The following is a 12,350-nucleotide window of genomic DNA, read 5'->3' on the forward strand; positions in this document are numbered from 1 at the left end:
CGAGAGTCTTAATGTTATACAAGGCCGAGGGGCCGGATGTTATACCCTAGGGGTATGAGGGGCTAGATGTTATACATGTCCGAGGGCTGGATGTTATACACTGAGGGGCAAGGGGACGGATATTATACACCAGGGGCGAGGGGATGGATATTATACGCCAGGGGCGAGGGGATTGATGTTATACACTGGTGGGGGGCGAGAGTCTTAATGTTATACAAGGCCGAGGGGCCAGATGTTATACACCGGGGCGAGGGGACGGATATTATACACCAGGGGCGAGGGGACGGATATTATACACGGGGGCGAGGGGATGGATATTATACACCAGGGGCGAGGGGACGGATATTATACACCAGGGGCGAGGGGACGGATATTATACACCAGGGGCGAGGGGATGGATATTATACACCAGGGGCGAGGGGACGGATATTATACACCAGGGGCGAGGGGACGGATATTATACACCAGGGGCGAGGGGATGGATATTATACACCGGGGCGAGGGGACGGATATTATACACCAGGGGCGTGGGGACGGATATTATACACCGGGGCGAGGGGATGGATATTATACACCAGGGGCGAGGGGACGGATATTATACACCAGGGGCGAGGGGACGGATATTATACACCGGGGCGAGGGGATGGATATTATACACCAGGGGCGAGGGGATGGATATTATACACCGTGGGCGAGGGGATGGTTGTTATACACTGGGAGCGATGGGACGGATATTATACACCGGGGGGGCGAGAGGCCGGATGTTATACACCAGGGGGAGGGAGCGAGGGTACAGATGTTATACACCGGGGCTGGGGGCCGGATGTTATACCCTGGGGGTCGGATGTTATGCAAAGGAGGGCTTGGGGTTGGATGTTATACAGTGGGGTTGAGGGGATGTATTTTATACACTGGCGGGGGGGCGAGGGGACGGATGTTATACTAAACTAGGGGCGAGGGGCGGATGTTATACACCGGGGGCGAGGGGATGGATATTATACACCAGGGGCGAGGGGATGGATATTATACACCAGGGGCGAGGGGACGGATATTATACACCAGGGGCAAGGGGATGGATATTATACACCAGGGGCGAGGGGATTGATGTTATACACTGGTGGGGGGGCGAGGGGACGGATATTATACTAAACTAGGGGCGAGGGGCGGATGTTATACATCGGGGGAGGCGAGAGGCCGGATTTTATAAACTGGGGGCTGAGAGTCCGGATGTTATACACCGTGGGCAATGGGACTAAATGAAAAAAGCAGAATTCGGTGACTAGGAGTTTTGTCCTATAATGTATGGGCATTTGCCTTCCCTTTAGAAACTCTCCCTTGTGATTCTGCAGTGTCTTAGAGGTTGACTATCTTTTCCTACATTGCTCAGGAGTTTCTCATGAAACAGACTTCCAGTGGCTTGCCCAACTCCGCTATTACTGGGAGAATGAGAATGCGAGAGTGCGAATCATCAACTGCAATGTGAAGTCCGCCTATGAGTACCTGGGCAGCTCCCCACGCCTGGTCATCACTCCGCTCACTGACCGATGCTAGCGGACTCTGCTATGATGTGATGGGTTATGCTCAGAAATCTTTTTGACTTTTGTATGATGCATGAAACTTATTAGAAAGTTTATTGATATCTCATACCAGTTCTATAGTAAAAATCGCGCTATCGGTAGTGAAAAAGAGATCAGGAGAAGAGTACTATTATTTTATAAAAATAAGATTTATTTGTTTGGATGCTAGCAATAAAAACTTAATAAAATACAGGATTTAATACAGGATTTAAAAGACGAGTGTAGACAACAATATTTCGATTGGGGTAAAAGAACTAATGGTATACAAGGTGTAATAAATAGTAAAATCCAGCGGTTAATCTGGTGTGGTAAAATGCCTGTGGTGGCTTGGTACCTGGAAAGAAGAGGAGTTTGGTTAGGGCTATTGTTCTCTAGTATTGGATATGCTTAGCTGGCTGTGGATCTGTTACTCACCAGGTATCAGAGTGGGTAAAGTGCAGGTGTGCACTAGGGCTGTGGTCCGTCAGGATTCTTAGAGTGGGGCGTGGTCCTGAACGCTTTGTTATGCTCCTGGAGATTTAATGATATGGGGTTAGTGCTGTTAGCTCTGGGTAGGTAGATAGTGGGGTTAGCGACTTACCCACGGAGGAGCTGTTCTGCTTTTGGAGATTGCTTGTTAGCACTCCCTCAGTGGGGGGTGCAGCAGGAGGCTCTGGATTGTATCTCACTTTGTTGCAGAGATGTGACAGGGGGGCTTTTTGATTGCCAGTAGGCGTAGTAACGCTTGAGGATACTCAATGTCCTGTATATAGATATGGAGGAAGGGTTAGGAACTGAGGAATACAGGAATAGTCCACAGTGTGGTAAACCTAGATGTTTACCTGTGCGTGATTATCAGTAATCCAGGGGTGCAACAGGAGGCTCTGGATTGTATCTGTCTCTGAGCAGAGATGTAGTAGGAGGCTACTGGTTGCCGGGTGATAGGGGGCGTTGTGGCACTCAAGGATAATTGATGTCCTGTATATAGATGGGGAGGGAGAGTTAGGAGCTGAGGTATACAAACAATAAGCCACAATATAAGTAAGCCCGGTTGATTACCTTGTTTAGGGTCCAGGTGTGAAATGGTCAGTCACCTTCTTTATCTGTGGCTGAAGGCCTAAATCAAGGGAAGGTGTTCAGGAGGTTCTGCAAGAGGGTTCAGCCTAGTGGTAGGTGCAGCAGGAGGCTCTGGCTGAGTAATTTACTGGCTAAGTAGCAGTGGGTCTTGTCCCTGGACGCTGAGGTGCAGCAGGGGACCGGCTGCAAATGTGGCAGGAGGCCTGGTCTGGATAAGTATATTCAAGTAGGTGGAAGGCTTTGGTGGCAGGCTGTGTAGTAGATATCCGGGCAAGGTCTATGGTTGTGGAGTCCGGTTTTCAGGCACGGTCCCTACTCGTGTGGAGTCAGGCAGGCCGCGTTCCTGGAATCCTGTCGGTAATAAAGAGGTGAGTATGTGTGGTTTTGGTCCTTGTGGTGGCGTGTATCATAAGCGGTGGGGGCCGTGGCCCAGAGTACTTACGGTCCGTAGTCCTGCGGAGATGTCAAGGAGTTGTGGGGCCCGGGGCGAGAGCGGGGTCCCGGCCGGTGACCGCCGCTACTCGCGGGCTTCCGGGTAAGTGGAGCAGGAGAGGAGGGGCGGAGAAGGTGAGGGGGCGCGTTCTATTGGAAGCGCGCGAGAGGCAGAGAGACGAGCTGACACGTGGTGTGCAGCGTATATTCGGGACGGATGCCTGTGGGCGCCTTCTCTGCTGGGTCAGTCAATTCCAACGCGTTTCGACAGCTGACGGCTGTCTCATACCAGTTCTTTCATGTTTCATTGGTAGATCGGTGCTTTTTATCTAAATCTTGGTGGAGCTCCAGAAGGTCCGGCCGGCACAGGAAAAACTGAGACCACCAAAGATTTGGCCAAGGCGCTGGCCATGCAGTGTGTGGTCTTTAACTGCTCTGATGGTTTGGACTACATAGCAATGTGAAAGGTACATACAATGTTAAGCTGCTCCATTGCAGATAATAAACTGACTCCAACCGATGTTCTGCTGACACCTTTTGATTATATAGTACAGACCAAAAGTTTGGACACACCTTCTCATTTAAAGATTTTTCTGTATTTTCATGACTAAGAAAATTGTAAATTCGCACTGAAGGCATCAAAACTATGAATTAACACATGTGGAATTATATACTTAACAAAAAAGTATGAAACAACAGAAAATATGTCTTATATTCTGGGTTCTTAAAAGTCGCTGGTTAACAACAGCTCAGATTAGAGACTAGGTCAATGCCACACAGAGTCCTATCAGCAGACACATCTCTACAACAACTGTTAAGAGGAGACTTTGTGCAGCAGGCCTTCATGGTAAAATAGCTGCTAGGAAACCACTGCTAAGGACAGGCAACAAGCAGAAGAGACTTGTTTGGGCTAAAGAACACAAAGAATGGACATTAGACTAGTGGAAATCTGTGCTTTGGTCTGATGAGTCCAAATTTGAGATCTTTGGTTCCAGCCACCGTGTCTTTGTGCGACGCAGAAAAGGTGAACGGATGGACTCTACATGCCTGGTTCCCACCGTGAAGCATGGAGGAGCAGGTGTGATGGTGTGGGGGTGCTTTGCTGGTGACACTGTTTGGGATTTATTCAAAATTGAAGGCATACTGAACCAGCATGGCTACCACAGCATCTTGCAGCGGCATGCTATTCCATCCAGTTTGCGTTTAGTTGGACCATCATTTATTTTTCAAAAGGACAATGACCCCAACACACCTCCAGGCTGTGTAAGGGCTATTTGACCAAGAAGGAGAGTGATGGGGTGCTACGCCAGATGACCTGGCCTCCACAGTCACCAGACCTGAACCCAATCGAGATGGTTTGGGGTGAGCTGGACCGCAGAGTGAAGGCAAAAGGGCCAACAAGTGCTAAGCATCTCTGGGAACTCCTTCAAGATTGTTGGAAGACCATTTCCGGTGACTACCTCTTGAAGCTCATCAAGAGAATGCCAAGAGTGTGCAAAGCGGTCATCAAAGCGAAAGGTGGCTACTTTGAAGAACCTAGAATATAAGACATATTTTCAGTTGTTTCACACTTTTTTGTTAAGTATATAATTCCACATGTGTTAATTCATAGTTTGATGCCTTCAGTGTGAATGTACAATTTTCATAGTCATGAAAATACAGAAAATCTTTAAGTGAGAAGGTGTGTCCAAACTTTTGGTCTGTACTGTATATACTTTTTTTTAGTTTTTCAAAGGGCTGGCATCATCGGGAGAATGGTCGTGTTTTGATGAGTTTAACCGTATTGAGCTGGAGGTGTTGTCCATGGTGGCCCAACAGATTCTCCGCATCCAGAGAGCCATCCAGACGAAGATGGACATGTTCAACTTCGAAGGAACAGAACTGAAGCTTAACCCAAATTGCTTCGTAGCCATTACCATGAATTCTGGCTACGCGGGACGTTCTGAGCTGCCCGATAACCTCAAGGTAAAGAGTCCCAGTGCCTTGCATCAGGTCCTTCCACAACATTTCTATAGGATGAAGCTCAGGATTATGACTCGGCCATTCCAAAACTTTATGTTTATTCAACCATTCTTTTGTAGAACGACTTGTGTCTTTGGGCCATTGTCTTGCTGCATGACCCACGTTTTCTTGAGATTCAGTACATGAACTGATATCCTGATATTTTCCTTTAGCATTTGCTGATAGATTTTAGAATTCATTGTTCCATCAATGATGGCAGCCGTCCTTGGCCAAGTGCAGCAAAACAGGCCCAAAGCATGTTACGATTACCATCTTTGTGTTTCATAGATGATAGGAGGTTCTTATGCTGTAATGCAGTATTTTCTTTCTGCAAGCATATAGCTTCTCACTTAAAATCTCTATCTTGGCCTCATCCTTCCACAAAGCATTATTCCAGTTACCTATTGATGTGCCCAGGTGAGTTTTAGCAGTGACATTTTAAATCGCATTGCCTTTCTCCTTGCAATCCTGTCATGCTCGCCATTGTTGTTCATTGTCCTTCTGATGGTGGACTCATGAACAATTACATTAGCTAATGTGAGGAGAGGCCCTTAGTTGCTTAGAGGTTACCTTGAGTTCCTTTGTGACCTCACAGACTGATGTAGCTTTAACCACTTCGCGCCAGAGCCTGTTTTTGCCTTCGTGACCGGGCCAATTTTTTCAATTCTGACCACTGTCACTTTATGAGGTAATTACTCTGGAACGCTTCAACGGATTCCCCTGATTCTGAGAATGTTTTTTCGTGACATATTGTACTTCATGATAGTGGTAAAATTTCATCGATATCACTTGCGTTTATTTGTGAAAAAATCGGAAATTTGGCGAAAATTTTGAAAATTTTGCAATTTTCAAACTTTGAATTTTTCATGCCCTTAAATCAGAGAGATACGTTGCACAAAATAGTTAATAAATAACATTTCCCACATGTCTACTTTACATCAGCACAATTTTGGAACCCAAATTTTTTTTTGTTAGGGAGCTATAAGGGTTAAAAGTTGACCAGCGATTTCTCATTTTTCCAACAAAATTTAAAAAACATTTTTTTAGGGACCACATCATATTTGAAGTCACTTTGAGGGGTCTTTATGACAGAAAATACCCAAAAGTGACACCATTCTAAAAACTGCACCCCTCAAGGTGCTCAAGACCACATTGAAGAACTTTATTAACCCTTCAGGTGCTTCACAGGAATTTTTGGAATGTGGAAGAAAAAAATTAACATTTAACTTTTTTCACAAAAATGTTACTTTAGACCCAATTTTTGTTATTTTCGCAGGGGTAACGGGAAAAAATGAACCCCAACATTTTTTGTGCAATTTCTCTTGAGCGCGCTGATACCCCATATGTGAGGGAAAACCACTGTTTGGGCGCACGGCAGGGTTCGGAAGGGAAGGAGCGCCATTTGACTTTTGAATGTAAAATTTGCTTGAATAATTAGCAGACGCCATGTTGCGTTTGGGGAGCCCCTGATGCGCCTAAACAGTGGAAACCCCCCACAAGTGACACCATTATGTAAACTAGACCCCTTAGGGAACTTATCTAGATGTGTGGTGAGCACATTGGGAGACATAATAAACAAATCAGTAGCAGGTGAAGAATTGGTTTTATTTATTTTTTACGCCATTCCTCGTGCGGTATAACTGATTAGATTACTTTATTCTTCGGGTCGGTGCGATTACAGAGATACCAGATTTATATCGGGTTTTTATGATTGACAGCTGTCACACACTAAAAGACGCTTTTTTTTGCAAAATCTAGTTTTTGCATCGCCATATTTTGAGAGCTATAATTTTTCCATATTTCAGCTGACAGAGTCATGTGACGGCTTGTTTTTTGCGGGACGAGTTGACATTTTTATTGCTACCATTTTTGGGAACGTGACATTTTTTGATCACTTTCTATTCCATTTTTTGGGAGGTAAAATTAACAAAAACCAACAATTCATTGTTTTTTGAGGGTTTTTTTATGCCGTTTTGCGTGTGGTAAAAGTGATAAGGCAGCATTATTCTTCGGGTCAATACGTTTACAGCGATACTACATGTACTGTATATTTTTTTTATGTTTTGGCGCTTTTACACTAAAACAATTTTATAGAAAAAATTTTTTTTTGCATCACTTTATTCTGAGCGCTATAACTTTTTTATTTTTTGGCTAATGGAGCTGTATGGCGGCTTTTTTTTTGTGGAACAAGATGACGTTTTCAGCGGTACCATTTTTATTTCCATTTTGCTTTTTGATCGCATTTTTTTCCACTTTTTGTTTGGCGATATGAGGAAAAAGCATAGTTTTTTGCTCCGTTTTTTATTTATTTTTAATTACGGTGTGCATAGAAGGAGTTAATTAGTGTGACAGTTTTATAGCTCGGGTTGTTTCGGACACGGCGATACCAAATATGTGTACTTTTTTTGTTTTTGCATAAATATACGGATTTATCGGTTTAATATTTTATTTATTTATTTTTATTTATTTTGTGATTTTTTTTTTAACAATTTCAAAACATTTTTTTTACTTTTTTTTTACATTTTTACTTAGTCCCTGTATGGGACATTAATTTTTATTTTTCTGATCACTGATCTCATGTAATGTAATAGACATATATTACATTACATGAGATCTCTGCAGACTGTTTCACAGTCAGTGTCTCCTGCCAGGCTTCTGCTGCAGGCTGAGTCAGGCAGGACACCATATATGGCAGATCTGGAGGCGGTCCTGTGACCTCCAGCTGCCATAGTAACGTCAGGTCCTGGAAGTATCAGGGGTCTTCGGAGAGGTAAGTATACGACCCCCTCTCCTCCTAGTGTCTTCTATATGCCGCGATCACTATAGATCGCGGCATATAGAAGACAGCAAAGGGTTAATGCAGCACCCCGAGGGCTCGGCTGCTACAGGGGTATTGCACCTCAAACCAGAGGTGTGATATTCCACTCCCGGGTAAGGATGGATTGTGGACCAGGACTCAGTAGCTGCATGCACCACACACACCCCATTTCCGAGGGACAGCTCAACGGTGCTCCCACAAGATAGAAGTGCAGGCATGACAGCATCTGTCCCTGGCTGGAGTGGGGAGGGGGTGGAATACCCAGTGGTGTAGGAGCAGATAGGGGTGGGTCTCTGGGCATAGGTAGGAGCCCATTGGCTGCTAGTCACCTGGGCTCGGGTGTCAGAAGGAGGTATATAAGGTGGGCACCATCTTAGAACAGAGTCGAGTTCAGTCCGGTTCAGTTCAGAGAGGAGGAGAAGAAGACAGGAGTTCAGCCAGAGAGGGCTGACAGGGAGCTGTGGCTCAGTCTGGGCCCAGCTCCAGAGGCAGGCCTGGAGTGGAGGCCAGAAACAGCAGAAAGAGAGAGGAGAAGGAAAGGAAAGTAAGAAAGGAACTGGAACAGAGGAGAAAGGAAGCAAGGAACACAGAGAAAGGCCCAGAGACACGAGGACCGAAGGAACCCCATATGCCCAGAGGAGATACAGGGTGAAGGGTTGGCAGAACAGGGTACCGCAACCCAAATTGGTGGAGGCAACAGATTCCTCAGCCAAAGACCGGAGGTTGTTACCACATCTTGGTGCGACCCCTCACTACATCCACCAGAAAGGCATACCGTATAGGGTCAGGGAAACCGGGAGAGGTTTCGCCAACAGAAGGCCCGAGGAAGCTGGACAAAGGTGGGTCACTGGTGGGGACGGCCAGAGAAAGGTAGAGAAGGGAGCTCTGAACCACACTCTGGAATTACCTGGGAGTTGACCGAGTCCCTTGCCTGGTGGACGCAGCGCGGCTCGAGCAGTCATCGCCTGCAGCATTGACATGAACAACAACTGTGAGTAAAGCATTGAAAACTGCAACCGCACGTCTCTGTGGTTCCTCGCCGCACCAGCACCATTAGCACTGGGACGCTCACACCATCACTCCCATCATCTCTCACATTAGCTGCCCTGAGGCAATACTTCTCCCGTGGGGAGTTATCCCATACTCAGCTGCGCAAACAACATCAGCCTCAGCGGTCTGCAGCGCGGCGGCGGTCCCCACTGACCGCAATCCACGGGTGGCGTAGTCGGACATTTGCTATACATTAAGACTGCCACTGGTTTGACCACCCTGGGCACGGACCGGGTCACCGCCACACGGAGACTACAACCCCCAGCATTCTACAACAGGCCCGGTTCCGGGTTCCCCTGCACAACACAGGCCCAGGGGGCGCGTTAACTTTGGCGTAGTCGGCAGGATCGAGACCAACCCGCCACAAACGGGTATCGCGTGCCTGAAGAAAATTGTACATGTACCTGGAAAAGAAGTCTCCCGCCATTTCCCGAAGTTTCCCGCCATCCGGAGCAGATTCCCGCCATCAGACGCCATCTTGGACCATTTCCCGCCATCGGACGCCATCTTGGGTCATTTCCCACCGTCTTCCCGCCATCCGCAGTCGTTTTCCCGCCATCGGGCGCCATCTTCGGGACGCCGCACGGGAAGAAGAGGGGCGTGGACGCCGAAAGCGCGCGAGATCCGAAGCTCCGCCCCACGCACCGACGCTGCGTAAGGTACAGAAAGGGAGAGGGAGCGACGCTGACGTCACAGGAGCGCGACGCAAGGTCCTCAACCCCGACGATCGACTGCGGAGCCGCGGCCTACGGAGGAAGATCAACGCAAGGTAGGCCACGGTCCACCAGGGGGGAGGAGGACACCAGGAACGGAGAGCAAGATGGCGGACCGGCAGCAGACCAAGCTGCCCAGCATCGGCAGTGCCCAAGCCGTCGCGGGCCCCGACCAGCGCCAGGAGAAGACGCGTGATGCAGGAGCGGTCGCGGGAGCAGGTAAGAGGAGTCTCCCTGTCCCGGACGCTGCCAGCGTCAGCCTGCTCCCGAGCCCCCTGGTGGAGCCGCCGATCCCGGGCGCTGCAAACACCGACCTGCTCCAGACCCCGCAACAAGCCCTGCTGCCGAGTCCTCCAGCCCTGGTCACTGCCACCACCAGCCAGCGCAAAGGCCCAAAGTCGCACCCTCTGATCCCGGGCGTCGTCAACAGCGGCTCTCTCCAGGCCCGGCCGCAAGGCCTGCTACACAAGGGCACCAAGGGACTGTATGCCCTCCATGTTCACCGTCTAACAGAGGAGGAGCTGCGGTACCGCCCAGACATGGACTACCCTGAGGATCCGGACAGATCTGAAGACTATGAGGAAGGAGCATCAGGAGGATACCGTTACCAGTAAACGGTAAAATGGAACTGTATATAGTTACCCGTAAGGGTATAGAAACTGTTGCTGAGTGGAGTGTGGTCCCCGTTGGAACTAATGTGGAACTGTTAAAGGACTGTTATCTGTGTTCCCCTAATTCCTAACCAGGCTGAGGACTGTGAGCAGCCATTCCCCTATCCCCACTGGTCGAGGACTGAGAGCGGCCACCCTTGTATATAGTTGCGCTTCCTAAAGCGCCCCCTACTGGTTTTATACAAAAACCGCAACGTCTACCTCAAGGCAGATTAAATGGACTGTTGCACCTTTTCCTGGTCGCAAGTTGCACAGCGGCCAGAGCTCAAGAATGTTCTACTTGAAAAAGTTTTATATTGAAAAGTTTTATATGCTGCTAGAATAATAATGCAAATGTTTCATGTGATGTTTTATATGCTAAAAGAGTTCCGGTAGTTTTGACCATAGCTAGTGACAGAAGAATGTTAAAGAAAAGAAAAAGAGTACCAGCAACGTTAAAAGAGAAAAGTGCCTCCCATAAAGGGATGGGTTTATAGTTATTGTCTTATATACGAATGCATTCTAAAAATTTGTATGTTTAAATTGTTTTGCTCTTTTCCAGCCCGAGGACGTGCTGTGATTTACCAGGGGGGAATGTAGCACCCCGAGGGCTTGGCTGCTACAGGGGTATTGAACCTCAAACCAGAGGTGTGGTATTCCACTCCCGGGTAAGGATGGATTGTGGACCAGGACTCAGTAGCTGCATGCACCACACACACCCCATTTCCGAGGGACAGCTCAACGGTGCTCCCACAAGATAGACGTGCAGGCACGACAGCATCTGTCCCTGGCTGGAGTGGGGAGGGGGTGGAATACCCAGTGGTGTAGGAGCAGATAGGGGTGGGTCTCTGGGCATAGGTAGCAGCCCATTGGTTGCTAGTCACCTGGGCTCGGGTGTCAGAAGGAGGTATATAAGGTGGGCACCATCTTAGAACAGAGTCGAGTTCAGTCCGGTTCAGTTCAGAGAGGAGGAGAAGAAGACAGGAGTTCAGCCAGAGAGGGCTGACAGGGAGCTGTGGCTCAATCTGGGCCCAGCTCCAGAGGCAGGCCTGGAGTGGAGGCCAGAAACAGCAGAAAGAGAGAGGAGAAGGAAAGGAAAGTAAGAAAGGAACTGGAACAGAGGAGAAAGGAAGCAAGGAACACAGAGAAAGGCCCAGAGACACGAGGACCGAAGGAACCCCATATGCCCAGAGGAGATACAGGGTGAAGGGTTGGCAGAACAGGGTACTGGAACCCAAATTGGTGGAGGCAACAGTTTCCTCAGCCAAAGACCGGAGGTTGTTACCACATCTTGGTGCGACCCCTCACTACATCCACCAGAAAGGCATGCCGTATAGGGTCAGGGAAACCGGGAGAGGTTTCGCCAACAGAAGGCCCGAGGAAGCTGGACAAAGGTGGGTCACTGGTGGGGACGGCCAGAGAAAGGAAGAGAAGGGAGCTCTGAACCACACTCTGGAATTACCTGGGAGTTGACCGAGTCCCTTGCCTGGTGGACGCAGCGCGGCTCGGGCAGTCATCGCCTGCAGCATTGACATGAACAACAACTGTGAGTAAAGCATTGAAAACTGCAACCGCACGTCTCTGTGGTACCTCGCCGCACCAGCACCATTAGCACTGGGACGCTCACACCATCACTCCCATCATCTCTCACATTAGCTGCCCTGAGGCAATACTTCTCCCGTGGGGAGTTATCCCATACTCAGCTGCGCAAACAACATCAGCCTCAGCGGTCTGCAGCGCGGCGGCGGTCCCCACTGACCGCAATCCACGGGTGGCGTAGTCGGACATTTGCTATACATTAAGACTGCCACTGGTTTGACCACCCTGAGCACAGACCGGGTCACCGCCACACGGAGACTACAACCCCCAGCATTCTACAACAGGCCCGGTTCCGGGTTCCCCTGCACAACACAGGCCCAGGGGGCGCGTTAACTTTGGCGTAGTCGGCAGGATCGAGACCAACCCGCCACAAACGGGTATCGCGTGCCTGAAGAAAATTGTACATGTACCTGGAAAAGAAGTCTCCCGCCATTTCCCGAAGTTTCCCGCCATC

General features: G+C 48.7%; 1 long non-coding RNA gene across 1 annotated transcript; it reads right to left on the reverse strand.

Annotated features, from left to right (window-relative positions):
- Positions 1 to 1,707: 1,707 nt before the first annotated feature.
- LOC141197290 (uncharacterized) lies at positions 1,708 to 3,185 on the reverse strand. The gene is made up of 6 exons (XR_012269546.1): positions 3,076 to 3,185; positions 2,616 to 2,984; positions 2,399 to 2,534; positions 2,158 to 2,319; positions 1,992 to 2,087; positions 1,708 to 1,911 (listed from the first exon to the last, which is right to left on the reverse strand). It is a non-coding gene; the product is annotated as an uncharacterized lncRNA (long non-coding RNA).
- Positions 3,186 to 12,350: the final 9,165 nt, after the last annotated feature.

This window comes from Phyllobates terribilis, unplaced genomic scaffold (genome assembly GCF_046119375.1).
Source record: "Phyllobates terribilis strain yellow unplaced genomic scaffold, ASM4611937v1 Scaffold_84__1_contigs__length_6523798, whole genome shotgun sequence".
In the NCBI taxonomy this organism is placed as follows: Eukaryota; Metazoa; Chordata; class Amphibia; order Anura; family Dendrobatidae; genus Phyllobates; species Phyllobates terribilis.